The 25,788-nt window shown below is 37.1% G+C and overlaps 1 protein-coding gene across 5 annotated transcripts in view; it reads left to right on the top strand.

Moving 5' to 3' along the window:
- LOC131434660 (neuropeptide Y receptor type 2) overlaps nucleotides 1-25,788 on the top strand; it is a 231,705-nt gene that overhangs the window by 38,930 nt on the left and 166,987 nt on the right. The window contains exon 2 of one of the 5 annotated variants that reach the window (XM_058601616.1): nucleotides 20,405-20,507. The exons of 3 other annotated variants lie outside the window; for them this stretch is intronic. The gene's annotated coding sequence lies outside the window, so the exon portion shown is untranslated. Of the gene's footprint in view, nucleotides 1-20,404; nucleotides 20,508-24,390; nucleotides 24,775-25,788 lie in introns of those variants that run through there. One more of the 5 variants, XM_058601619.1, reaches the window with a different exon arrangement.

Genomic DNA, 25,788 nt, shown 5'->3' with positions numbered 1-25,788 from the left:
GACGACGTCGTTTCAGTATTTCAATAGCATACTATTGAAAAAATGGTTGGAATCGACCTATGTTTTCATCCACCAATCCCTGTTGTACAAAATGACGTCAACTTCTTGTTCGGCATAGGAGGCTTTGCGTCATGCATAAAAAACACCGTATCGTTATGCGTAGTATGAAGAGAAATCTATAAATATAGGCTGCACAATATTTCTTTGCCTAGTTGATGTTTGACTGTGAACGAAACAAGTCGCTCGTCCAGTGATCTGATGACTGGATTGTATATGCGTTCACTTGCTGAATTATGTGCTGGTGAAATTTCCTGTTGTCTGCGCAACACCGTGTTCGCTTGAGTATCTTATATATATCCTAGCTATTGAAGAACCGAATCAGCGTGGTTACCGATTCTTTTAAAATATCCCTTCTATTTAGCAAATTTTTGATCGATTTTGCCATTAAAAATGCCTTACACTTATAACTCAGCCATTTGTTGTTGGATTTATATAATTCAACAACCAATCGATTTGGAAACATTTAACTTAAACTTATGAGATAACGTCATTTGAATATTTCATTTGCATACCATTGAAAAATTGGTTTGAATTGAGTATTTTATTTTGGTTCTCTGGTAACTATCAGGCCAATTTAGAATTATCGGCGATAGATTTTTTGGATCTAATGTGCAGCGCTTGTTCCTCGATGATTTGTTAATGGATTTTCCTAATTTAAATGATTCCAAAGCTTCAATATTGTAAGCTTCAAAATGATTTAATTTGGCAACGGATCGGTTTGCATACTTAAATCTCCATTACCATACGAACAAAACGGTGGCGCGCAAATGGATTCAGTATAAAGTTGTGCGATGATGATAATCATAGATATTTCTTTTTCATTGTATGTGACTGAACAAGTTGTTGTCCCACCAGAAATTAAACGCTTCAAAAGATTCAAAATTAAATTCTGAAACTTCTAAAAGCGGTCTCCTCGGTTTGGTAGTATAAATGAGTTTCACAGGCTCACATATACAGAACTATTAGATGCAAAATCATATAGTATCAAAGATAAGCTCAAGGTAAGTTTACTTGCGAATTTACATGTATCGTTTGAATATGAACCCTCGTAGAATTTGGTTAATCGCCAGTTTCAGTTCAATTTTTATTTGCTTCAAAACAATAAGTGTCTGATGGCTACACGCGTTGTCACTATGACAATGTTCATTCATGTGTTAATAGCATCAAGTTACGATATGAACAAAATTTCTGAATTTTGTTGCGTATCCATTCCGTATATTTCTAATATGCCAAAACGAAAATCAATGTAAGCAACTAAATATTTTATGTGGACTGTTTCACATGCTTTCTTCCTCGTATTGTTGCCATATTATTTACCGACACTTTCCGAAGATTATTGTCGATTTTGAAAAAGGATTAATAAAATTACACTATTACTGAGTTTACTGGTACAACATTTTTCGTTAAAATAAATTAAATCTTCTTTTGGATCGATTAACTGTTTATAAAATTAATAAGTTTGTCCGTTTATCGAAAATTTTTATCATACAATAAAATAGTTTCATTTGTTCAGGTTTAAATCTTTAGGTTGTTTGTATCTAAAATTGAGCTTTCAAGTAACTTTGATTTCAGCATAATTGTCTTCTAGTTAAAGGTCGTTATTCAAAACTTAACAATGTAAAAATAATTATCAAGAAAGAATCTAATTGTTAATTTGATCATTTGCTAACAACCTAAGCGCTTAAACTAGAGCAAGTTTGTAATTAGTCAATTGAATAAGTTTTTAGTTTAGTGTATCATCATCATTATCATCTTTATTTTTGTATTAATTATGAAGACCCTAGAAACGTTCCATTTTTAATGTTATTGTGCTCGGTCGTGTCTTGAATACAACCCTCTAATTTTTCGTCATTCAACTACTCATCGACTCGTAGTGTAACTAACATGATAAAATACAATAAATCTTCTGGTTTATTCACTTGAGTTACTATCCACTCAACCACTGAAAATATTCCGCATTTCTATGTGCCGGTTTTCCGTGATACGATTTGTGCGATGATTCATTCAATTCATGCGGTTGGAATTTTTTGCGCCTTATTTTGACACTGAACTTTACCTAAATGCTCGTTTATACCAAACATTTTGGAAAAATTTCAATTTTAAGTTAGTTGTGGTTATTGTTCGAATCCAGAATTCTGATTTAAGATTTCAACCTCAGAATTTATGAACAAAATTCAGGATAAGAATTTTTTATCTGTATTCTAGAATTAAATGTTAGATCTGCACTCCGAACCTGAATTTTATAATTATTTTCTTAACAAGGAATTATTTTCTTGATTCAGTTTCCGAATTCTTTTCCAGCATTCAGAACCTGCATGCTAGAACTAAATTCGGATCACGGAATCTGGAGCAAGATCTTGGAACTGAATTCAGCTACTGTATGACGATTCTGAATTCAAGTTTAAAATTGAGTTCTGGATTCTGAAAATGTTTTTAGCTCTATAATGGTAGAGCTAGATTAAAAACCTGGATTATTTAAATAAGTTAAGTTCCATAATTCTAGAACTAATGAACAAAATAAAATGAATATAGTACCTTTTGCAACTGAATTCCAATAGCTGTCCCAGGTTATGCAATCACTTGAAAAACCGACAAGTGAAAATTGGCCCGGAGGGCCAAGTGTCATATACCATTCGACTCAGTTCATCGAACTGAGCAATGTCTGTGTGTGTGTGTGTGTGTGTGTGTGTGTGTGTGTGTGTGTGTGTGTGTGTGTGTGTGTGTGTGTGTGTGTGTGTGTGTGTGTGTGTGTGTGTGTGTGTGTGTGTGTGTGTGTGTGTGTGTGTGTGTGTGTGTGTGTGTGTGTGTGTGTGTGTGTGTGTGTGTGTGTGTGTGTGTGTGTGTGTGTGTGTGTGTGTGTGTGTGTGTTGTGTGTGTGTGTGAGTGTGTGTGTGTGTCAAATAATATCACTAGGTTTTCTCGGAGATGGTTTGACCGATTTCCACAAACTTAGATTCAAATGAAAGGTCTTCGGATCCTATACGGAATTACTGAATTTCATCCGGATCCGACTTCCGGTTCCGGAGTTATAGGGTAAAATGTGTTCAATATTGTACACCGTCACTTAAATCGGCGAAACAAAAAACGTAAAAAAAATTCTAAACTGGACTCTCAACCGTTATTCCCAATCTTAGTTTCAATTGCAAGGTCTTATGGTCCAACCAAGAATTACTGCATATTTTCGGATGCAACAAACATTTAAATCGTAATTTAGAGTGCGTACTAGTAGAGTTTGTGTGTCATGTTAGTTGGTGGCCGTACGAACCGACTTTGATTATACCGGTTCTCGGGTTCCGGTGCCGGAAGTGCATATAATAGTGAACCCACTTTGTTTTCTTAAGGATGACCTACGCAATCAAAGCACTGTTTTGTTCTGTATGTTATACACAAACAATCTCAATATATTTACTTATGTCGTTTTTCATTGATTCCACTCGCTCGGTGCCAGTGTTTTGCCCTGACAGTTGATCAATGAAACGGTTTTGTAAAGTTTGGTTTGCACGCTTGCTGCTCTGAAAAGAAAACGGGTGCAAAATAGTTGCCCGCGAATTGCCCCGAAAGTGCCTTTTTTTTGTGCGGTGCAAATCAATGAAACACAGTGCACCTGTTTTGATTGCCCGACTGCACGAAAAGTGCACGAATCGAGCACAAACGACATTATAGTGACCTTCCTTTTAAAAGTAGCGGTTATAGAGATATTTAGATATGCAATTTGAAAATATTTTTTGGATTTTTTGAGCGCAAGTTTTTCAGTTCTTGAAAAGGTAATGGGCTTCTTTTCCAGTGCAGCTTATTTTTTTTTGTAATCTAATGAATCTTTGCTTTAATGATCGTAAAAAATATATTTTTCGAGAATTATAAAACAAAGTATTTTTCGTGCATCCATATGATTCTCTCAATACAATTCAATTAGTATTTCAAACTTAAATTATTTTCGCTATCAATTTGTGACAGAAATCTATGCAGGTATCACACTAAATTTCTTCTGCTAATTCTAACAAAAGCGTGAACTTGAGTTTTTAATTTTTCCCAACGACTGATCTGCATAGTGCCCAAGCACAGCTGAACATGTTCGGTTCTTCTAGTCCAAAAAAATTGTAAGGAACCAATGAATAAAAATACATCACTTATAGAAATCGGTTGTTTTCCTCAAAGTTATTCAATGTGGCAGATTTCCCCCCAGACGTCTGGCAACGTTTGTTGACAGAATTCTGGCAAAAGTCTGGCACCAATGCAACAACCGCTTCTGGCAAAGAATTTAGCCTTGCGTTTATTACCGGTTTTGTTTTTGCCGGATTCCTGGCATACAAGACTGGCAGAACCGTTTTGAATCGGCTATACATTTTTAGTGCTTTTGGTTTATTTTTTTCCAATAGAAGTATAAATGAAGGGTAAGAACATAGCTTTTGCATTGCCAAACATAATATGCGAAGCTTCTTCTCTCAATATACCAGTATTTTTATCTCATTTACCTGGTTTCAAGACTCGTTTCCATTTTTGGACATACATGCAGTATTGACGAATATCAAATAAGGTCGAACAGAAGAAAAGAAGGTAGAGCGATATTGCAAGTTGTGACGTGACGAGAGATTGACGCAATACCGCCTCCAAAATTTCGACAGCTGCCGGAATCTTACCAAGCTTCTGTTTGCTATCGGGTTTGCTCACACCCCCGTTGCTAAGTGCGAGCCCAACACAATTTCGTGAAAAGTGCTTGTTTGATGAAACTAACATGGGTTAGTTACAGTTTGCTCAAACGAAAACTACACACGCAAGTGATTCAAGAATGTGACAGTTCGAAGAGCAGTGCCAGCTGTGCCGTGAAAATAACATTCTTTCCTTGATCAAAAGTATCATAAAACAGTGTAAACCCCAAGTAATCGTACTAATCGTACTAATTTGATCCTAATAAGCTTGGTCGTATCTCTCACGAACCGAGACTTTTTCCGGCTGCTCGGCCATCCATGGAAGTTGACCATCAATGTTAACTTCCCTCTCTGAGCAGCCTAGATAGCCGTGTAGTGTCGGTAGCGGTTTCCCAACTGCTAAGAATAACGCTACGGTCCACCTGTACCGGTGGTATAAGTCCACCAAACAGGTAAGCCGTGTGGCATCCGGCGGAATTATTTTTTACCAAGAATTGATCCACTGGTTTCCTATTCCATGTCGTAAAAGGCCACAAAAATAGGAACTCCTAAGTCAAGGTGTATTTCCGTGCCGATGGCTGAATGGCTGCAGGAGGTTAAACATTGCAGTCGTGAACGGAATATCTTGGGTTTTTCCCTTACTGGATACACGCAATGCTTAGCAATCAACTTCTTTGATCATCGCTTCGGCAGGCCAGAGATTAGAAAGCTGAGTGTCTGTGGGTGTCCTCAAGGTGGTGTACTATCCCCACTTTTATGGAACCTAGTCGCTGATAGTTTGTTAAGGAAACTTAATAACCTTGGATTTCCGACTTATGGTTTTGCCGACGATTATCATATATTGATGACCGGTATAAGCATTAACACTCTCTTTGATTTAATGCAGCAAGCCCTGCGATCTGTTGAACAATGGTGTTGTCAGGTTTGGATTATCTGTAAATCCGGGCAAAACATCAATGGTGCTTTTCACTCATCGTAGGATAATTACAGGAGCTCGTCCGTTGCAGTTCTTTGGTTCAGGGGTCACTGTGGTCGATCAAGTTAAATACGTCGGGGTTATTCTTGACTCAAAACTGAATTGGTCTGCTCACATTGATTTCAGGATTAAAAGAGCTTGCATGGCTTTCGGCCAATGCAGACGAGCTTTTGGAAAATCATGGGGACTCAAACCCAGATATATTCATTGGATCTACACAACTATCGTTAGACCAGTTTTAGCATATGGATGTCTTGTATGGTGGCAGAAAGGAGAAGTCGCGACAGTTCAGTCAAAGCTAAATCATCTCCAAAGGATGGTCCTAATGGCGATGACAGGAGCATTCACGACAACTCCTACTGCTGCTCTAGAGGCGCTACTGTGCATTAAACCACTACATGTGTTCCTATCTTTGCATACCGTCTTAAGGTTACAGGCCTTTGGAACAGTAACCCTATAGACTATGCTACTAGCCACACTCGCTTGTGGTCTCAAATGGTTACGTGGGATGAGTATTTACTCGTTCCTAGTGACCTAACTCTCACATGGAGTTTTCCTTTTAAAACATTCAATGTGAGCTATCCTCTTCGTTAGGAATGATTGTCTGGTTGTCTGGAACGACAACTTGATGAACACATAGTTTGTTTTACGGACGGTTCTCTGTTGAATGGTCGTGCTGGTGCTGGTATCTACTGTCGTGAAATAGGCTGGAGCAGTCTCATTCACTTGGTAGATACTGTACTGTGTTTCAAGCAGAAATCTACGCAATTCTGTGTGGAGTACAATCGGCACTTCAGCAGAGGATCTGTGGTAAACGTATTTATTTTTGTTCCGACAGTCAGGCAGCCTTAAAAGCACTCAGTTCGAATGACTCACGGTCGAATCTAGTGATCGCATGTCGAACTCAAATTGAAGACCTCAGCATTTCAAATGCTGTTTACTTCATATGGGTACCCGGCCATTCTGGTATTACTGGAAATGAATGGGCTGATGAGTTGGCTAGAGCTGGTGCAACGAATGATTTCGTTGGTCCTGAACCAGCTTTACCACTTTCAACTAGTTGGATAAAGCACAAGATACGTTCTTGGGCTGCATCCAAACATGCCGGCTACTGGCGCAGCTTGCAAACTTGCGCTCAGACAAAAGCATTTCTACCAGATTTAAATCTGAAAATGTCAAAGTGTCTAGTGCATTTCTCCAAGTATCATTGAAGTATTCTGGTCAGAGCTCTGACTGGACATTGCAAACTCAATTATCACATGGCTACTATTCAACGTGCTGAGTATTATTCGTGTGATTTGTGTGAATGAGATTATGGTACTTCATATCATCTGATATGTAACTGTCCCGCATTGACGCAGCTACGTATCCGGGTTTTTGGTTCTCCATACATGGTTGAGTCTGTGTATGCGGAGCTAAAATTGAAAGATATTCTCTCGTTTCTCACCCAATGTGGTAAGGAGCTATAGTCAGAAGGGTTCATCGTTCTTCCTGGAGTGAATGAATCCCTTCTGTATTCACCTTAAATAGGGTTTGGCAGATTGTTTGGCATCCTCTGGGGGGTACCGCATTTACTTCTGCTCGTACATACTGCGAGTCGTTCTGCATTCTTCCGGGAGTGCAGAATGGTGTCGCTTTTGTAAGATCTCTAAATCCTCTCGGGGGTTGGAGGTTTTATTAACAGCAGACTGTTCGGGACCTCGTAGAGGTTCAGAATTTCCTTCTGCTTCCACTAAATGTGATCCTCAGCAGATTGTTCAGCATCCCTTAGGGGTGCAGAATTTACTTCTGCTTTTATGTGTTTTTGTGTCGTCAATTTTTCCCATCCTCCTAGTCCAACCCTTACCATTTCCTTTCAATCCTTCCCTCTTATATATCGGGAAAATGATGCTAAAAACAAATTGATGGCAAGGCACAAATCTCCAAATATCAAGGGGAACGTGCCATTTGAGCCAATTTGTTCTGATTCCTGATTCCTGATACAGTTTGCTCAAACGAAAACTACACACGCAAGTGATTCAAGAATGTGACAGTTCGAAGAGCAGTGCCAGCTGTGCCGTGAAAATAACATTCTTTCCTTGATCAAAAGTATCATAAAACAGTGTAAACCCCAAGTAATCGTACTAATCGTACTAATTTGATCCTAATAAGCTTGGTCGTATCTTTCACGAACCGAGACTGCATTACTGGGTAAAGCAACTTATATATCATGCAATAGGAAACAAAAATAACAACAGTTGACCTATACAAAGTGACAGAAAACCAGATCCATTTTCCCTGAGGCTCTGCTATATTGAAATAGTCCACGAAGAAAATTTAATTTCGATATGGCTTGTCTGTGTGAACGTATTCGAACGGAAATGTAATTTATATCACTCAGCACAAATTACGATAATTATAACCAGAATTAAATTTAATTTAACTTTCCATTGTTGGCAGAAACAAAAAGTCAAAACCATTCAACAATGGGAGCTCCGGGCGAGAAGTTAAAATTAAGTAAACCGCATCCAAGCTCGAGTTGAGTGAAGAAAACCCTACCGTTTAGTACCCTCACATACGAACTGTAGGTAAAAATTTGTTCAATCAGCGTGGCGAATACTTGCAAATGTTACTGCGATCGACCCTATTTTGAGTGCAGCATTCACATCACGAAACTATTTTGGGTGCTACATTCACTTCATGCAAAATTTTGTTTCGCTGGTTTGGTTAAAATCACTATTTTATTTCATTCCGACTGAATTCACGTGTGATTTAAAAAGGTGGTCTTTCATATCGCGAATTTGTGCAAAAAGGACGGTCGATTACGTCATTTATACTGTTGTATCTTCAGAATCGGGAATGACAGACTTTTGATCTTTGAAATTGATCAATGACTTGACTAGTAACTTACAAACGAGTCAAAGCTTGTCGAAATCAGTCTATCGATCTTTGTTCTTGGTCGTTTACGTCACTTTTACAATTACATCTCTGGAAACGAAAAATATCTGCTATTTGATCTTCGAATTCGAACAAAGGCTCAAGAGTAGCTTTGAAATGAGCCTAAGATTGTTGAAATCGGTTTTTCATCAACCATTGAGGAGCGATTTCGTGTGCACTACAATTTATGAATGTGTTATTCGATTGGATTACACAACCAAAATTAGGACATAATAAGAAGTACTATTCTATTAGGAGCTTACGCATTTTGATATAAATACGTCTTATCTCACTATATTTCTTGTTGTACGTTTGACGGAACAGGGCCTTCGTACCAATTCTTTACTTTAGTTGCTAAACGAAGCAGTTTCTTCGTTTTTTCCAGGACAAGTCAAACTTGAGAAAAAATCTCAAAAATGGTGCATACCTATATCGGAGCAATGCAATGTCCAGCGGCTTTAAACAAAATACAATTGACCGATTTGCTTTGTGCGAATTGTTTCCATCAATAGTCAATGGCAGAAGCTTAACATTTGGAAGAAATTCGACTACAGCCATCATCACATATACGATTATCTTATAGAGCGAATGTATCAGCCTTAAATCAGCATTGAAAACTTATCTAACAACACAATAGTTGCATCTAACATTTTCTTGATCGCATCAATCATCTCAGAGAAAATTAAGCGAATTAAATACCTATTATTTGTCGGTTATATCACTTATAAGATTAAACATTCCGAATCGAAAATGTTCGTTATGATTTACCTAATCCAAACTATTGAACTCATAGTAGCGTAAAAATAATCTCAAGATTGTCGAAATCAATTCAGTCAAATGCGAGAAAATTAAGCTAAGTCGTATACATCACATATAAAGGATGGAAATTTTGGCTCACGTAATTTTTTTGTGCGTTCAACTATTTTTCAGAAATTAATTTTCACAATTCATGATGAGTTTTAAAAAAATTACTGAACAAAACTCCAGAAATGACTTTAATAGTAGGATGACCAGATTGACAGTTATCCCTATCGGAAGATCTGACACACAAAAACACACTCCAGACTTTTATATGCGGAGGATATCTCAGAAAAAATTGCATTAATTAACCGCAAAAACTGCATAGATTTGAAAATTCGCCTATGAAACCGCACAACTTTTTCTCTCATGAAAATGCACAGAACTAAGAAAAACATATCTGTGTAGCCGGAAGTCTTAGAAATTCTTGAAACATCTAGATACGGTATTAGATCGTGAAAAAAATTGAAACAATTTTTTTAGTACCAGAGACTTGAGGTGAAGTGTAGTCGCAAACAGGGCGCGGAAAATTTAAACCGCTTGAGTTGAACGAACCGTCACACAAAGAATAACAGACAAAACCGACACATTGAAACCCGGAATATTTTCAGTGATTAAGCGCAGTGGGCTTACCACACTGTGTGCTTTTGTTGGTTTGTTAAAAAGAATCTTATTGATTCGTAATGGATTTTTAAATATTCCATAATTTAAGTATATCGTAATTCAATTTTTATTTTTATTGGTTACTATTACACTAGAACTATGATGTAATAGTATTTTTAATTGACTAACATGGATTTATATGTCTAGGTATTTACTAACATGCTAAAAAAATATATGTCTGAGTTACTGAAGCTACTAAAGCTAGCATAGGTTTTCCTTCTAAAAAACGATTGTAAACAAGAAACATTCAAGTAGTTTCGGTATCTTTGCCAGTACCAAATAGTAATTCACCGCATGAGAGTGTGGTCGAATTTCATCATCGATTAAAAAACTGTTGAAATTGGACATTCTCTAGACAACAAAATAATTGTACCAAATAAATACATTCTCCTAAAATGTATATATTTTTGAATTGTGATTGCTGCACCATGTTATAAATAAAGGATAATACTTGGCTTACATTAATTTTACTCAGTAGTCAGTCTAGGTTAATTTTTAAGTTTTTCTACAATCTGAAGTAATATCTATTACACGAAACAGACATTATTATTAGATATACATTATATAAAACAACAAAGCATTATTGCTTCCGCCACATCAATGCATTGAGCTGAACAGAGTTGGGCATTACTAGCATTATAAACGTTAGTTGCCTTAGAAAAATAATGATTTCTTATGATGCCCATTTTATTGTATTCAACTTGTTATTATATCGGAACAAAACCCAATGATGCATAAATTCGTGTCATTTTTTTATTTGTAACTTTTCCTCACGATATAACGCCACTGTAAATGTGAAATCTCTACTTCTACTTTTTTTAAACTTCATAGAAAATCCAGTAAATCTGGCGTTATTTGTCAGTTACGTAATAGCAAAGCAACTGAAAGAACAGTTTTAGCCAAATTTAAGAGGGTTCATAGTTCACGAAATTCTTTTTGGATTCATGAAACCTTACCCTTACATACGAACAGGAAATTTCATGCAAGGGATTATAAATTTTGTAATGTTCTATGTTGTTACCAGGTAAAAGTTAGTAACGAAAATATATCCAATATTGCTTGCTGCTTTTGGATGCTTGTGTGCGATCAAAGACATTATATTAGCAAGATATCCAGCTCTCACATTTCCCGAGCAAATAATTGGCAACATCCTTTTTTGCGAGCATGGCGCCCTCAGGCGAGTCCGTATCGAATCTCGTACATAGAAATAGGGGAGAGAAATGTTAAATTCGTGCGCGCCAAAATAGCAGCATTGCGCACCCATACAATTGACATGCAATGTTGAATGTAATGCCGTGCGATGGCGTTGCTGAACTGAAGATTGAATTTGCTCCAAGCTGACAGAGTCTGATGCGATACAAGGACATACGGACAAGATTGAAAATAGATCTACATCGACCATAGGAACGACCCTCAATACAATCAAATTGTCTTCTGAGACGTGTTTAATCAAACCCCAGGATATCTAAAATGGTGGAACAGTTCCAGTGATTTGAGTTAGTGCTCACTTCACGTTACAGTGAATTAAATCATATAAATTATCAGAAGTCGTCGGTCGTACTTGAAAGACAGCAAGACAGTTTCTTTATGAATGTTATCCATAGTTCTGTTATCGAGGTCGCCCCCTAAGCCAAAGATCATGTTAGATTAGTTGATTTTTTTTTGTTCAGCAGACAACCAAAAAATCGATTTCTCCGCCAGTGAATTGAGAATAATGGCACTAATTTCTCACTCATTCGATCCTACAAGCTCTCATTTTGCAAGTATTACTGACAGTTTAGAGGCAAACAGCGAAAAAGGTTTCGCCCGAACAATAATGTTTGTTCATTTATTGTTCAACGAAACACACACGTGCTGCTGTGACAATCCGCACGAACGGGAAACAAATTGGATTCATTTTGTTTCGATAAATTGGCACCTATTTGTCTGATGATTTCGGAAATCGGCCGGTTAACGTCGGTTGCCAGTGTACGTGATATTATTGGATGTAGAGCTGCCGTAAGCTTTCGAAAAACTGTTTGTTTTTGGTTGTTATAACTATTGCATCGGAACTAGATAAACGTAATCCTTTTTTGGTCCAGAGCGATAGCTGCAAAAAAAAGATTAAACAAATCGAGCTACTATTTGTGTTTTCTCTTTGGAAAATCGTATCAAAACGGTCGAAAAAACATTGAAATTGTATGAATCATGCATAGAATTATTGTAAACTGTAATTAAATCCTGCTCTGCCTAATCAACTGTTATTAACATAAACAAACTTTATTTTAATGTAGTTTCTTGGTAAATTATTGTCAAGGTTTGGAAAACTAGGGTTACCACCGTGGATGCATGCTTCGCCCTGCATGGTAAACGTTTTATCGGTATTTTTTCTTCAATTGAATTTTTTAATCATAGAAACGATTGTGGTATAAAAACAGAAACAAGCGATAAGATTGCAGAATTCGCTTGCTTGTCTATGGAAAATACACTTATTTAAAGTGTAGTCAACAAAAAAATGATTACGAAATTTACATGACATGTAAATCAGTATTAATATGAAATAGTCATCACTTATCAGATCCTCATCGATGTTAAACTGTTGGAATAAGACTGTTTTTTTTATCCAAGATTAGTTTTGCTTTAAAAGTATATTGAAAAATGAAGTATTGTAAAGAATATTTATACTTAATTTCCTACTTTGAATATGTTCATGAAAAAAAGTGTGGGTTCACAAAGTATTTGATCTGTGTATACTAATCGCTATGGCGCAGGAAGTAGTATTTGTACGCTAGAGAAACAGATAAACGTTAAGAAATGTCACCACCAGAAATTTTTTGTATCGAGAGTAACAAATTGATAGTGGAGAACAAAGGAAGCCTAAAAAACTTGTATATTTTTAGTCACCAACTCAAGCAAGCCATGTGGTCTGCACCATCTGTTTATATTACATTGATCCATAGTGACATGTCTCTGTAGGGATTCTCTCTGGAGTAACGATCGGTTGTTAATTCTCGCTTACCGATCCCGTTGTACGCGAAGAGTTGAGATGTTGAATCATGAAATCGTATGTATGTATGCATGCTGTATAATGTATGGTAAGAATCGCGACACACTCAGGTATTAAGGTGGAGCGAAGAGAGGCAGCAACTTATCTCACGATTCACGCATTGAGAGACAGTGCTGGAGCATTATTACACTAATCGTCACTTGGATATTAGTTCAGAAAAAAAATTCATTTAATAGAATATGGTAAAATTTGAAATTATTGCTCTCTTAGTGGGATTTTTTCCAATGGATAAATAAGATCGGGAAAAGTCTGTGAAAGACGTAAAATTTAGCGGGTTTTTTTTTCCAATGGATAAATAAGATCGGGAAAAGTCTGTGAAAGACTTTGAAGGTTTGAACCCCGAAAACCCTCCTCAACTTGCCTGAGATTTAAGCTTACGTTGTGTATTGCTAGAAGAAAAACGTGACTACATACCAAAGCAAGCCGACGAGGACGGATATGTCTATCTATTCACTCTTTTGCACTTTCGTTACGTAATGTAAGCATAAAGCTATTTTTAAGTTGACATGGTTGATGCTAATGGTGCAGAATTTTCCAATGACGGCCCGATTGTGGTTCGACAAATTCCGATGCGGTTCGACAAAATCCACTGGGGTTGGTCCAATACGTTGAACAGTGATGCCAAGGTGGCAGAAAATCGAATTTCTATTGTTTCACAATGCTTTTAAATTGGAGAAGTTAAAGAACCAAATGCGACCTCCAGAAATCAATGATCGTAGTAAAAAATTGGAAAATTTTTCGATGTGTGTGTGTGTGTGTGTGTGTGTGTGTGTTTGTCATTGCACAAGCTAGTAGGAATCTAGTATTTATCTTTCAAATAGCAAAAGAATTCACTGACCCTTATTGTCTCAGATCACTATACCTATTTCACCCTTGTCCGATCTAAGTAGCAACACGCATGCGGTCGCTCATGCTAAAATGCCAATGCTAGTTCCTTGAAAATCCTTACAATATGGGTTCAATAACAATAATAAATCGTTTCAACAGTCATAACAAATATGTCGTCCAGTGTTTCGTTCAACAAACGCTCAACGTACAACTAAATGTAACGGTTTTCTCCGTGGGAAGTGTGTGTATTCATGAGTGAATTTCAAAATAGTTTCTAAATAACAGATCGGCTGAAAAGTTCGTATCGTTTCTATGAGAGGACGCCACTAGAATTAAATCCATACCATTTTCAGTTAGTACCAACCTTCAAAAGATATGTGTATAAATTTGACAGCTGTCTGATTATTAGTTTGTGAGATATTGCATTTTGAGTGAAGCTACTTTTGTTATTGTGAAAAAAATGGAAAAAAAGAAATTTCGTGTGTTGATGAAACACTACTTTTTGATGAAAAAAAGTGCCGCCGATACCAACAAATGGCTTGATGAGTGTTATCCAGACTCTGCACCTGGCGAAGCAACAATTCGTAAGTGGTTTGCAAAATTTCGTACTGGTCATATGAGCACCGAAGACGATGAACGCAGTGGACGTCCAAAAGAGGCTGTTACCGATGAAAACGTGAAAAAAATCCACAAAATGATTTTCAATGACCGTAAAGTGAAGTTGATCGAGATAGCTGACACCCTAAAGATATCAAAGGAACGTGTTAGACATATTATTCACGAATATTTGGATATGAGAAAGCTTTGTGCAAAATGGGTGCCACGTTAGCTCACAATCGATCAAAAACAACAACGAATTGATGATTCTGAGCAGTGTTTGGAGCTGTTATATCGAAATAAAATCGAAATGAAATTGAACGAATTGGGCTTCGAATTGCTCCCTCATCCACCGTATTCTCCAGATTTGGCTCCCAGTGACCTGTTCTCAGACCTCAAGAGAATGCTCGCTGGTAAAAAATTTAGAAGCAATGAAAAGGTAATCAATGAAACTGAGGCCTATTTTGGAGCAAAGAACTAATCGTACTACAAAAATGGTATCGAAAAGATGGAAGATCGCTATATTCGCTGTATCGCCTCTGATGGCAGTTATGTTGAATAAAAAATACGAATTTTGGCAAAAAAATGTGTGTTTCTATTAAACGATACGAACTTTTCAGCCAAACTGTTAAGATTCGATGATCCGTCAATTTCCGTCACCGGAGCGTTAGCGTCCGTCAAAATTAGTTTGATACTTTATTTAACGAAACGATAACACATTCCGGACGTTAAACAGTGCCATGACGCTGACGTTCTGTGTGAATGTTTCCATAAGAAACCCGAGCAGAGTGTGAGATCAAATAGAATACTGATTTTGATGTTGTGATGTTCGCATTTATCGATTACTCAATTTGCTGTTGTTTTGGTCGTTTTAAGTGGCAAAAAATCAAAATCGAAAGCGAAAAGATATTCCGATGATATTAAACAGAAAACTTTTTTTTTGCTAACAGCGAAAGCAAACTGAAATCTAAATAAGATATAGATTTTTTCTTGTTGATAGCAAAACTTGTTCTCAATTTAAACTTATTATCAAACAACGAAAACAAAACTGAAATGCATGATTGATTTGCTTTAAAAAGACAATACTGAAAACAAACAAATCGCGAGCATAAGCTAAAAATAAATTGGGCAAAATACCCGGGATATTATACCTTTAGGCGATATTACTTGCAATAAAAAGTGTGAAAAGCACCAACACATCTCCACAAAGAGAGAGAGACCTGGGTTTCGAACCTAGGTAATTTGGATTTCGATTTCTCTGCGAATGCTATGGACTGTGACGTTAAGCTGTGAGTAGATGGAGAATTTTCAATCATATGCCAAGCAGTGTTGATTCGCAAAGCTGTATACAGGTAGTTTTAGTCGATGTACACTCGTTTTGTCGCATCCGTCCCGCAACCATCGTGAATAGCAGTGCGGCTATTTGATAAGTATGAAAATGTGCTTTTTGTCTTTCTCGTATTCAGAAGCTGTAGCATGTGAACATCATAGTATCAAATTAATTTGATCTCACTCTACTCGAAAATGTAATCACTTTGCAATACGAATTTCGCGGCTCAGAAGAGCGAGCGGTTTAGAGTGAAGTCTTTTACAGCAAAGGCTCGCTGGAGACGTGAATTAGGAATCTGACAATAAGCAATCCCAGATCATTTGTTATTTCGATTCCAAAAAATATCTTACTTATTTCGATGGGTTTGTATCAATCAATTCTCATCACTTCTACCGAAATCATTGAAAATTATGTTCCTCATGCGTACTGAAAAGAAAGAAAATATATCAGTAGATTATGGCAATGTTTTCTTAAAGGCGGCATATTATAACACTTTCTGTTAATAGAAAAAGTTCATCATAATTTCGTTGAACGCTACTGCCACGTATAAAAATTGGTCGCTCGAAGAGAATAGTAATCACCAAAGCTCATCGAACCGCTTCCAGCCATGCCAACTTTGTCATTAAGTGTATTCAGACAGAGCTATTAATTTCCGTTGTCACTGAAGACACTGTGTGCCAGAGCAGTAAATTATTTTTTATTCCAATTAACGTGAACGGATGTTCGTTCTGTCACCTCTGGGAGGGCTCTGCGGGTACTCAACAGAAACCGCAGGAGAGCACATCTAAGAGTAAACACAATATACGGACTTTGTGTGAGTGTGTGTGTGTGTGTGGACCGTCGAATCGTATACAGCATCCCGATGAATTATGATGTTTCAGCTTGACTGCTTGCTGAAGGTTCCCCATCCGGTGGAGGATTATGAGTACGACAACGTCAGAAATTATGGACGTCATTTATCATATCTCCTCGCTGAAGGATCCAAAGATGGCCGAAGGATGGATTCTTCGTACTTCCAAACATCGACTTCTTGACCCTGCTTTCGTTTGCTTAAAGTCAGCGCCGGTACGTTAACTGTAGACGAGAATTCCAATAAAAGAATATGAGGGTTGCACTCAGCGCCTTGAATGAGGTGTGACTGATGTTACTTGATTTATCACGCAACGGTTATTCTTGCTTCTTCGTTAAGTGCTTTACACAAGATGTAGGGCTCGTAAAAATGCACGTGTTGAAAATGGTGTGGAAAAAATTACTTTCATATAATTTCGAGGCCTTTATTTTTATTGTTTAGTTAATAAAGCAGTTTGCTTTCATTTCTCGTGTCAGTATACAATAACGACATTTTCAAGAAAACAATACAGTCTCTGAAAAGTTAGAAAATTTCGAGATAAGTATACTTAAATAACAAAAGGTGCCATCTCCAATACGAAAAAAACCGTCGATGTGGACTTGAAACGGGCTCACTTTCGACCTTCGGTACGAGCAATTGAAGTGTTGCTGGAAGGAGTTGGCATCACTGGAAGTACGATGCGGTGTCTAAATGCTGCTCTCGAAAAAGTCTAATTTCAATGTGTTGTTTGATACATATAGTAAAAAATTTGGTCGCAACAGTTATTTTGAGTAATATTGCAGCTTTAACAAGTATGTTTCCAGTAGTGAGAAGTGTCATTCGCGAAACTAAAAATGCTCAAGCGGCGGAAACTGACAATCTACCGCCCCAAATCTCTACGATATCAACCGATCGAAGCGCCGTCTGCATATCATTGTCGGTGTTGTCAGATTTCTATGAAATGCGTTAAAATTTATAAGTTAATCGTATTATTCGAGGTGAAAATCTAAAATTGGTCTGCAGCAAACCCATTCGCGATTGTTTATTTTATTTTATTTTTCCAGCAATGCTAATAAATTTGTTGAAGTCAATAATAAATGCGTATTACATGGAGCATGAAAACATCAAGTACAACATACCAGCGTATATGGAGTATGTATGCATTTACAGAAGCATATTCCATCTTATGTTACTCATGGTCTGAACACATGAATTTCTTGTAAATTACTTGTCACCTACTACCTTCTGTTGGCCACATGTCGATTCCGCCAAAAATCGGTTTATTGCTGTAAGCCTTGCGGGAAACTGACTAAGTAAACATCTACACCCAAAAACAGCGGTATTTCCTCTTTGCCGGTTCCTAGCCGCCCCATCATCCCGAAAACGTAGTTAAACATCTACGTCATCCAATGTACAACTCGATATGTCTGTTCCGTTTAACCACAAACCAAACACCTGGAAATCCCAAAGCGTTGTACTCAATAGCACGGGCAAGGATGCATCAATGGACGATGACGAAAAAAGTAAACCAATCACCACCACCTTTATTTGCTGGATATCAAAGAAAGTTCTTCTCACCCAAGGAGTAACGACCAGATCCAGTAATAAACATAAATTTTTACTTTTTTTACAGGAATTGTAAATAATAAAACTCCGTTAAACTTCCCAATGTCTAGCCGTGTCAAATAAATAAATAAAAAAAACTATTATAAACTATTTATTATCTTAGTTAGAATAAGAGAGGTGCGAATTGGCGTATAAATTAAATAGCAATATTTATCATATCATATCAAATTTTATTCCATACACTGAAAATTTTAGACTACAACAACAACATTCCTAGACTACAACAACAACATTCCTTGAATTGACAGATTCTGAACCATTGCGAAATGGCAGCGGTTTTTGGTTGCGTTCATACTTTCTGGGACAGTCTTTATGACAGCACTGAAACATCAAGACATGATATAATGGTAAAATTTTTTTATTGTTTGGATCTTTGTTTTATTTACATCTACTCGGGAACGAACTTAGAAGCACGGATGAAGAGTGACAGATTCTCGACCCCTGTGTTCTTCAAGAAATCGGTTGAGGACAAGCAGATTGGAAAATAATAAGGCCATAAACGTGAATCGTCTACCAAGCGAGCTACCAGACCCTGTCAGCTTGGAGTGAAATCAATCTTCAGTTCAGCAACGCCATCGCACGGCAGCACATTCAACATATCATGTCAAATGTATGGATGCGCAGTGCTGCTATTTTGGCGTGCACGAATTTGACATTTCTCTTCCATACTTCTATGTACGAGATTCGATGCGGACTCGCCTGAGGGCGACATGCTCGCAAAAAAGGATGTTGCCAATAATTTATTCGGGAAATGTGAGAGCTGGATATCTTGTTAATATAATGTCTTTGGAGCTACTAAAATATCTGTATATCTGCAAAAAATATTTTAAGATGGATTTGAAGAAAAAGGTTGGCGGTTCAATGCATAGGGCACTGATCTTACTAGCCAGTTGTCGTATGTTCGAGTCCAGACCTGAAAGGATTCTTAGTGTCGCTAAGAATTGACTGCGAAGTTTGTTAAAACAGAAAAGTAAAATTCCACAAAAGGAATGTAATGCCAAGACTTTGCTTGGGTTAAAAGTGAGTGAAAGTGGGCATTTCTCTGATAGTTTAAAAATATCTTTAAACATCACGCATTTTAAGTGTTCAATGGACACTATTTCGATTTCCAAATAATGGGCCGAGTAAAAGTGACCACCATCAACATGCAATATTTTCCATCAAACGCACTCAAGAATCCATTAGATTTGCATCGTTTGACCAGTGCACCATAAAAGCACATCAACGCCAAGCCGTGCACTACGGTCATTAGTGTTTTGCTATCCGTACCCCGGCTATCCAGGCCCTATCAAACCCTGCATTAGAAAAAAAACGTCATTGTTCGTTGCATTGACCGCAGCCGTTCTTTTTCCAATTAATTTTATGCACTTTGACGAACTTCTGAAGAGGAAAATCGATTTTTTTCCTCACGTCGAGTAGAGCCAATCTAGAAAGTTCTATTAGCGTAGTGAACAGAGACTGTGGCGATAGTAATAAGTGGTAAGTCAGATTATCCTCTCCCATCCTAATGACATCGATTACGAGTAACTGCCCGTATGACAGCTGCGGCTTTAGCTACCAAGTTACTTGTATAATCTCCTGAGTACTAGTTTGTAATTCTCGGTTCATTATAAATCCTATTCAGCTGAAACAGTTAAAAAATTTTCAGATTTGGTATATCATCAATTCCAACTAAATCTATTTACGATGTTTTCCAATAGTTAAAACAACTCCTCCTCTGCATTTCGGTTTCTACACCTCTTCCCAGAACCAGGTCGTCTGTTGTTGGCACACTGAAAATTAATTTCAAGTACTTTTTGCCATAAATCGTTGCTTTTTTCGGAAGTGGGCAGGTAAAGGAGTTCGTCGAATGAACAATCAATACTGGATTCAGCCGGCTTACAACTTTATTCGTTTTTGCTTCCATCCTGAAACGCATTCAGTTCCACCCGGTTTAGAAACAATTATTCCCAGTTACAGAACAGTTTTCAGCAGCAACTACTTTTGCTGGTACCGGTGGAAACAATTTGCACTCCGAGGGATGCTGTTTTTTTTCGTATTGTGGGTAACGGCAGAAAGTGAGAAATTTAAATGAGTTTCCTTTTAACAGGTACCGGGTTTAACGATGAAAACGGAAAACAACCGAGAATCCGAGATTGGGGCTTTGGCTCTACCTGCTACAACGAAATCTTTCGGATAATGGAACCTAAAAGGTTTGTTTTAATTGGAAAGTGTTAATGGTAATTGTTTCAATCAGTAAAAATATTTAAATGTGATCCATATATATTTTGTAGTTATTTTTAATTTGATTGTGTTAGAGTTTTTTCACCATCAGTCTCGAAAAAAGTCTATGAGACGTTCTGGGAAAAGTCCTAAAACGGAATGCTGCTTGCTAATAATAATAATAATACCTTTCTCATATCAATCATATTCTCGTATGCAATACTGTAGAATTCAGTTCAAAATATTTCTTTTCGGTTCTTGAAAGAAACCAAAGAGATTGTTTGTGCATCAACTAGTATAATCTACATAATGAAACAGTGCTTTGATGGCTTAGGTCATCATAAAGAAGTGGGTTCACTATTATAGGTATGTACTTCCAGCACTGGAACCCGAGAATCGGTATAATCGAAGCCGGTTCGTACGACCACCAACTAACATGACGTACAAACTCTACTAGTTTTTAATCAAATTTTGAAGATTGTATACCGTTTTGGTATCGTATTATAAACGGCGGTGTAAATTATTGTTCAATCCGAAAAATGTGCATAAATTTTGGATGGAGCATAACATCGTCTAGTTGAGATTGGAAATATCGGTTTTGCCATCTCTGAGAAAAGTGTTTAAAATCCATTTTTGAGTATTTAGTGAGACAACTAAGTCCTCGCAAGTTCCTATCTTCTGCCTCCCCGAGCGTCTATGATGACATTTGGTCAATAGAACGGAGTCGACTGGGTTCTATCGCCTTTTGCGTTAGTAGCAGAATGAGAGGGTGCGAAATGGTTTATAAACCCATCCTAAAGTGCAATATTTAGCATAGTATATTGCAACATACAGTTCTGTTGTTTATTATTATTTCATATATTATGTTATGTTATATTATGTTGTATGGTATTATATTGCATTGCATTATATCATATTCTATTGTATTATATTATATTATATTATATTTATTTAAATTCGGGAAATCCGTATGGGACCACGAGAACTTTCATTTGAATCTAAGTTTGTCAAACTCGGTTCAGCCATCTCCGAGAAAACCACTTTGCCTTATAAAGCTTGCTTCATTTCGAATTGGAACAAACTTTTGCTCATATTGTGGCGCTCCTGGTGGACGGATTTGGAAGTTCTTGGCGCCCACGTGTCGGAAATTTTGTCAGCTTCACGTATGATTTTTGACATTCCGCAAATCGACTGTACTTTGTAAACAATCAACATGGAAGCCGAAAGAAGGGAAAAAAATGTGCACAGTTATTTGGAAAATCCATTGTGCATCTAGGCTAACTAAACAGCTGAAATTGCTCAGAAATACCGTATGGCGCGTTATCAAACGGTATAAGGAAACATTGACGACGATTCGGAAGCCTCAAGCCTATCGTCGGAGTGGAACTGTCGACTGGAAATTGAGTGGTAAGATTTTGAAGACGATTAAGAGGAATCCTAATCCGTTGGACCGTGATTTGGCCAGAAAATTCGGTGCTGCTCATAGTACCGTGAGGAGAACTCGACTTCGAGAAGGAATCAAGTCGTATCGAGCTAGCAAACAGCCAAATCGAACCATAAAAGTGGTCAAAATTCGTGCTAGGGAACTATATGACCAGGTGCTGACCAAGTTCGACGGGTGTCTTCTGATGGACGATAAAACCTATGTCAAGACTGACTTCGGGCAAATCCCAGGTCAAAAACTTTACTTGGCAACGGCTCGAGGGGATGTTCCAGCCAAATTTAAATTTGTTTTTGCCGACAAATTTGCAAAAAAAATATGATTAGGCAGGGCATTTGCAGCTGTGGCAAAAAAAAACGAAAGTTTTCGTTACAAATAAGACAATGACATCGGAATTATACCAAAAAGAGTGTCTCCAAAAACGAATTTTGTCGTTCATTCGATCCCACGACCAACCCGTAATGTTTTGGCCAGATTTGGCAAGCTGTCATTACAGCAAAGGCGTTCAAGAATGGTATGCAGAGAAAGGGGTCAAGTTTGTTCCGAAAAACCTTAACCCACCCAACTGCACCCAGTTCCGCCCTATTGAGAAATACTGGACAATCATAAAGAGGAAACTCAAGGCAAAGGGAAAGGTTGTCAAAGACATCAATCAGGTGACGACCTGGTGGAATAAGATAGCTAAAACGATGGACGAAGAAGGTGTGCGCCGCCTAATGAGCCGTGTTAGCAAGCTTTAGTTCTGTAACCGGAAGTCGGACCCGAATGAAATTAATCAGCAACCTGTATTTGAGCCTAAGTTTGTGGAAATGGATTAAATCATATCTGAGAAAATCGAGTGAGTTTCGTTTTAATGTTTTTTACCACTATGTATTTCCGGGACTTCTGGAGCCGGGAACTTTGAACCAGTATAGTCGAAGTCGGTTCGTTTAGTAAGTGACTAATATAGCTTACAAATTGAATGAGTTTTGAGTCAAAGAAAGAAGAGTTTTACCCTTTTTTGCATCGTCGCTCTAAATGATGGTGTGCAATTTTAAACACACTTTTCCCTATGAAAGCATGATGAAATTCAATAGCAACCTATGGGACTACGAGGTTTTTTATTTTACGAGTGACATTATTTGACACATAGACACATATATACACACACAGACAATTTTTCAAGTGATTTCTTAAACTTTCTGTATGAGAGAGGGAATAAGTGTATTTTCATAGAAAAGTATCATTATAATTATTTTGTGATAATACTAACAAAGGTACAAATTGAATAAAAGATTTACAAATTTACCTATATCTATATAAATCTATATGTGGCAACCCTACACGATATACGAAATTGATCAAAGCACTCTGTGAACGGAGCAAAGCCGGTGGTGTTTTCTTCTTTCGTACCGACGCTTTCCAACGTGTACCAACGCGTACCAGTTTTGCATCGTCATTACGAATACGATTTGAATGTTTTGAAATTCATCGCCCTATAATTTGTGAAAATCGGTTTAACCGTTGCTGAGAAATCGAAGTGATTTCCGTTTTTGGAGTTTTATATGTTCACTTACTAACAAAATCTGCCAACTAGATGAATTCAGCAGTAAGTTTTATAAAAATGTGCATCTCGTTTCGCCATCGCTTGGGAAAAAATATTCATGAAATTGAAAATTTTCGCTAATCGCACTGTTACAACGGAACTGGAAGTCGGATCTGGATCAACTTTTCGAGGACTTTTCAAAGAATTTAATGACCTTTTATTTGCTTTTTAGTTTGTGGAAATCGGTTGATAAATTTCCGAGTATTGTTGAGTGTGTATTGTTTCATAAATTTGCATATATTGCCTTGTAATTGCGGATACAAATGAAATTCAAGAAAATTTGTTACCTTCAAGTTCGGTAACACTTGATAAAATATGCACAATGTGATTAATATTTGTAAATAAATTCTTTATAAGTAATAGCTCCTGAATTTAACAAATATATTATTCATATAATCATATTTTTTATAATTATGTTTTTTTTATAAGTATTAATATTATATTCTTATTATTATTGTTCATTTATTATTACTATCATTTTCTTAAATTTATATCCTCATTATAAATTTGGATCACCTTTGAATTAATTTTAAATTAATTTGTTAAATATTTACTTTAAATTTTTCATTATAATTTTATTTTATTTCCTTGTCCATATACGGTGTCAGATTTCCTCTAAACCAATAAACACAAATGAATTGCAATTCTATACATAATTTAATGTGAAACAAACACCCTGTTATATTCTTCAAAATTTGAATTTAAAATTTGCTATAAAAACTTCCCGAGCTCCCTGACACCATAAAATTCCTATCATCTGGTATTACCCGCTACCAACCAAAAATGAAATGTCATTCGGCCCATTCGACTTCTCTGTCAGGACGCCGCTGGGTATATAAAGACCAGCGAATGATCATTCGCTCTCTTTTCTGGTAACAAAAGTCTAGCAATATAAAGTGGCGTTATTAATAAGTACGCATTATTCTTCCAGTGACAAAAGTATTGACCACCGGTCCAAAAATAAGTGATTGTGAGTAACCCTCCATTGGGTGGAACCTAGTGCCTGATGAAGGTCCCCCGACATTCACCGCAGGGAAAGTGTAGAATTCGACGGAAGAAATCCGCCTAGATATAGTGTAAGGCTTTGCACGTGTAAGCAAAACGGTTGTGAAACGGTAGCCATTGTTTCTGCTGTCGCAGATGGTGGGCGGCTACAATTCCGCCTGGTGGACTTCAAGCATCGCTGAGGCGGCCGCTGGAGATCGTCGCTAGAAGACAACTCATCAAAATCGTAAGCGGATGCCACTTTATCCCTTTTTCTTTAAATCCCTAAGAGTTAAACTTTATAACATGAAAAACTTAAATAAATGGTTCGTTCTTATTGTTCATATAAATTAGGTTTTTTTAATGTTAAAATATTAAATCCTTTTCGATATTCTTTTAATTTTTTTTGTGAATTAAATGCAAGGGAAGTAAGTTCGCATTCTCCCGGGTAAAATCGACCCGAGCCGAGCAGGTTAGAAAAAAAGGTAAGAAAGTGAAGCTTATTCTAACCTAGAATCAAAAGTAAAAAGCGTGCGTTAAAAGAAGGTCACTAATTGTATGGGGCCAAAGGATCTTTAATTTGAATCCAAGTTTGTGAAAATCGGTTCAGCCATCTCTGAGAAACGTGTGAGACTATTTTTTTTCCTTTTTTTTGGTGCATATCACCCTGTAATTCTGGAACCGGAAGTCGGATTAGGATATAATTTTATAGCAGTCTTGGGACTATAAGACTAGGTTTACTACTACAAGTAGGTTTTCACAGCGATACATAAATAATACTGTTGTTGTTAATACTGTTAAACTTTCTACATGAGAAAGGCAACATATCACAGGGAGCCAAATCACTAGTTGTTTGCCAACAAATCTGGTCTTTTTCGGCGAATTGTGAACGCAAACGTCTAATAACGCCCAAATAATACTAATTGTTGACGGTCTGGCTTTGTGGGAGGAATTCATGTTACACAACACCCTTGTAATCAATGAAAACTGTGAGCATCGCCTTTTTTTCGACTGCAAACGACCGTTTTCTTCAGAGTTTAGTTGCCGAAACACTTTTACAACATATGCAATGTCGTCGCATCATTGAAACCGTTTTCAATGCATAATTCAATGCAAACTCATTGTTGCAAATTCAACTCCGTTTTGAAAATTGTTCAAAATCGAGGACACACAATCGCAGATGTACTCAATACAGCGTAACTTTTACAAATGTACAGGTAAAGACTGTCCCAGAAAGTATGGACGCACTTTGATTTCACTG

This window comes from Malaya genurostris, chromosome 3 (genome assembly GCF_030247185.1).
Source record: "Malaya genurostris strain Urasoe2022 chromosome 3, Malgen_1.1, whole genome shotgun sequence".
NCBI lineage: Eukaryota > Metazoa > Arthropoda > Insecta > Diptera > Culicidae > Malaya > Malaya genurostris.
This window is presented reverse-complemented; position numbering and strand designations above follow the sequence as displayed.